The sequence below is a fragment of the Palaemon carinicauda genome, chromosome 19 (genome assembly GCF_036898095.1).
Source record: "Palaemon carinicauda isolate YSFRI2023 chromosome 19, ASM3689809v2, whole genome shotgun sequence".
Lineage (NCBI taxonomy): Eukaryota > Metazoa > Arthropoda > Malacostraca > Decapoda > Palaemonidae > Palaemon > Palaemon carinicauda.
In genome coordinates, this window is record NC_090743.1 from 92,946,509 (window position 1) to 92,951,508 (window position 5,000).

Genomic DNA, 5,000 nt, shown 5'->3' on the forward strand with positions numbered 1-5,000 from the left:
TGACAAAGCAAATGTAGGGGAAGAGAAATATAATTTTTTTTTACAGGAGAATAATAAAGAGAACCATTAGATATAATTCTCTATTTTTCATCTCATCTCCCTCCTTTCTTTTCGTCTTAACGAACTACTTTATGCTCTGTTAATGTGAATTCTTCTCTCAGTTTATTTCTCTTTTTTTGCAATTAGTCCTTTGCAACATTCATGCAATGGAACGAGAAAGACTTTCAGGTTTAATGCAATGTTTAAATTTATTCATTTAAAGATTTACTATATTGTTTTCTTTTCTATCGCATAGTTCATAGCGTTCATGTATCAATGAATTAACTGTTATATAGAAATGAAAGTTCCTTGATATTAGTTTGGGTTTGAATTTAAACTTTCCATTGCTCAGTTTTGTATTAGTGTACATATTTTTCTTACTAGGTCAACAAGAACACAATAATTCGTAATCTACAATTTCATGGGTGAATACAGGTTAATTATATTTAAGGTATAATCGACCTTTCTAAATATCAAAACTACTGCAAATAAGTAAAACTAATATTATTTAGATTTTTATCTAAAAAGTATATCATTTAATATCTTTCCAGTTGATTTCATATTTACTTGGAAACAAATTTCCAAGCATCCGAACAAGAAGGGTAATGAAATTTATTTTCTTTTCAATTAGGTTTAATAAACTATTGGCTATACCATATATTCTGGAACTATGCAACATTCTGAATGATTAATCTCAGCAAACATAGATCTAAATCATCTGGAATTCATGATGAAGTATCTCGCAGAGTTTGCGGTGGCGAGGATGATATGGTCGATGCATCTCTGTCAAAGAGGGAGAACTTAGAGATCCTAACTAGACCTCTTCACCCAATCCACACCCCACTAGGTGAAAAAAAACAAAACAAAAAAAATTAGGTCAATGCACTGAAGAGATGTATCACCTAAATAGATATAGGGGACATCAAACGGGACACCATATTTCACTAAACTGGTTAATTTAGAGATATTTGAATTAAACATAAACATATATGTTAACCATATAATGAACTTTATAATTAGGACACAAATTTATAAAAATATCACTATCAGATGAGACCTGACTTATAACCTGAAATATCACTGAGCTCGATAATTGAGAAAAGCACAAGAGAATAGAAAAATCTGAACTATATAACAAGCTAATCCAAACATTGAACTGCATCAAAGAACCCACCTAACTACAAATTCCATTTTATATATACGTAAGATATGTTGATATAGAATGAGTCTCTTGGTAAATTACTCTACTGCTTTTCAAATGAAGTTCTTGAGTTTTCTTATATACTAAAGCAACGCAATAAAAGAAGGAATTACTATTTATATTTAAAATATCTCACTTCTTTTATTACTCTGAAACCTCGGTCGTAATTCCAAATATTTATTGAATATATCAAAAGTAATGTCAATATATATCTTGGCAAATTAATTCAAATAACTAAGGACAAATATCTTATTTATATTTTTTCATATATTTTTACAAATTGAAATATTTAATGAGACCTGCCATGATAGCTATTTTCATCCTCCCCATTTTTTTTATATAAAAAAAAATAGCTTTGACCTGTCATCTTCGACATATGTAAAGACATTTTAAGATGGATCTTAACGAATATAAGTTTTGCATAATTTTCTTTGAATTATAAAAAGTTGGAGCTATATGACAGCCAACCTTGTTTGGAATCCTGAAAAAAAATAGAAAATAAAAGATTATCGAATCAGTAAACAACTTTTTTTCCCTATTACCAATAAAAATGACTAAAGTCAAAATGCTTTAGTGCTCTCTCTCTCTCTCTCTCTCTCTCTCTCTCTCTCTCTCTCTCTCTCTCTCTCTCTCTCTCTCCTCTCTCTCTCTCTCTCTCTCTCTCTCTCTCTCTCTTAAATTTGAATGCCATCTCAAATCCCTTGCAATTATCCGGATCTGTTCAACCTCCAGAAAGTGAAACAGTGAGGTCAGACTTTTAGAGCCGCTGGTATATTAGGGATCAGACATAAAGAGAGATATAATTTTTTATTTTTATTTTCATACAGTTGATATTCGGGGACCATCCAATATAGAGGATTGTGGATGGTTGAATCCCTTTTGCTTTCATTTATATATATATATATATATATATATATATATATATATATATATATATATATATATATATATATATATATATATATATATATATATATATATATATATATATATATATATATATATATATATATATATATATATAACTGAATTTGAGTTTACCTAAGGAATGCACAATATTGTAAATTCAATATTGAAAAACTTAGACAGAACTTTCGTAATAAGAGTAAACAGAATACTAATAAATGCAGTTATGTCAGAAGACAGAGGTGATACCACAAAGGGAGAGGATTGTTTATGTAAGGAAAGGGAAAAGTGACATTGGTCCCCTTTAAGGAAATGTTTCTTTTCAAGTTCCTCTCCTTCTCTGCTTGGAAAATGTGATTGAACTACTGCACTCATTGGCAGTATACTGATATCAATAAAACATGGATGATCCTGCTACAAGCATCCTTTGGGCTAGAGAGTAACGACTCCTATAACAATTTTACTCAGACAATTGATATACATTCTCTCTCTCTCTCTCTCTCTCTCTCTCTCTCTCTCTCTCTCTCTCTCTCTCTCTCTCTCTCTCTCTCTTAAGCAGTTAGGATATACACTTCCACTTAGGGTTATTGCAAAATGGTAAATGTATTTAAACAACTTACATCCCATAGATCTGTTATCACAAATCATCAGGATAAAGGACAGATTCACTGTCATTAAGATCAACAAGAATAGTAAAATAGAATATTTTAATATCATTAACATTAAAATATCCCTTTCATATACAAACTATAAATATTTAAAAAAAAAAAAAGGAAGATAAAGAATAGCGTGCCCGAGTGTACCATCAAGAAAGAGAACTCTAACCCAAGACAGTGAAAGCCTTGGTACAGAGGCTATAGCACTACCCAAGACTAAATAACAATGGTTTGATTTTGCAGGGTCCTTCTCCTAAATAAGTTTCATACCATAGCTAAAGAGTCTCTCTACCCTTGCCAAGAGGAAAGTAGCCACTGGACAATTATATTGCAGTAGTTATCCCCATGAGCGAAGAAATGTTTAGTAATGTAGGTGTTGTCAAGTGTATGAGGACAGAGGAGAATGTGTAAAGAATAGGCCAGACTATTCGGTATAGGCGTAGGAATAAAAATAGCTAACTAAAGTGAGGGATCCAAAGTGGTACTGTCTGGCCAGGCCAATCAAAGGATCCAATAGCTCACTAGCAATAGTATCTCAACGGGGAACTGGTGCCCGGCCAATTTACGTTTACATAATACCTTGAAGATAAAAGGCATTCTAATTGAAAAATAAAACGGTAAAACCATATTCTAAGAATTTACTCTTTGTCATCCCATTGTTATACTGTGATGCATTGTAACTTTCTTAATATTAAAAATCATTATAATTAATTTTTAGCATTCAGTCATTATAAATATATAGATTTATTTAACAAAATTTGGTCAGCATCCAGATCTAGAAAGTAATATTCTTTTGGGTTGCAAGTGATCTTATCTTAGCTTCAATAACTCCTGTAAACGAATTGACAGCCATCAAGGAATCTCAATAACATGTCATTTTATTCTCCTGTTACACTTGCCTCCATTATTTTCGGTAAATCGTTAAAAGTTACGGAAGTATCTGGCTACTCCATAACATAGCAGGTCATATTTTAAGTTGATAAACGTAAAATCACTTGTGGACGAAGTTAGCTAACAAAGAAAAAAAAAAGGGGGGGGGGGGAAGTCGCCATAATTTCCTATTATTTGAATTAAATCCTTTGTATAATGCTATCACTGATCCCTAAAGATACTCTATGACTCCTTAGCTTGCTTTGACGTTTATGGAAAGTTAAAATCAGATAATTTGAAATAAAATGAATAATTTAAGAAAGAACAATTAAAAAAGACAACAAGCATCGTTGTTTTTATTATGTTTGAAGAGATACATAAAAGCATGAAAAGATATGTAAAACAAACTGCATCTGCATCATACACATTACCAAAGTAAATCGCTGAAATTCTTCATATCTTGTCTGGTACCACTTTCAGAGTATATTGTAATGTGTAGTAATACTATAGAATTTATATATGAATCCATATTATAAGTATAGATGTATAAAATTTGAGACTGTTACATTAACTGACGATAACGTAAATGATCCATACCTACAGTAATGTATTATGAATCTCATTTACCACATATGTTTCTCGTAAATAAATGCACCCCTTCTGTAACAATTCATTTATATGCATCATATTATTATGTTATTAGCATACTTATCTATTGCATTATTAAATGTGGCATCCCCCCCCCCCCCCCGAGGACATGGCAACACTGTACTTCCCCGCTTTGGGGCATCACACAGTTAGCTAGTATTTTCGTCAGTCTCCCAAGGCAGATGTGTTGCTTGCCTGATGTATATTATTCTTGTATTGTACCTTCTCAATAAAACTTACTTTAATTTAAAGATTGTGTTTCCTTGTCAACCTCCCAAGGAAACCCTCAAATATAAGTTTGGAATATCAAGTATCAAATCAAAATGAAATAAACCTCAAATAATTTACAATTATTTACGAAATATTATGCAAAAGGTTTTTGGATGAAATTTTAAGATTTTGGGATAGATTTAAAAAAACTAAAAACTATCATAATAAATTTTATTACTGTGATATTTGAAGTAAGCTTAGACTACCCCTGTTATACAGCCTTTCACGTAGATGTATTAAATGGATTATATTTATTACTTATACAAAATATTTATTTCCCGTAAATGAATGCTATTTTTAAATTGGGAATTGTTAGCACAGCCAATGGTGATATAAGAGTTAACTATTAGAAATACCCTGGAATAAAGGGTAAGGACTTTAAAGTTGTGTAGAGAAAAGGTAAATGAAAA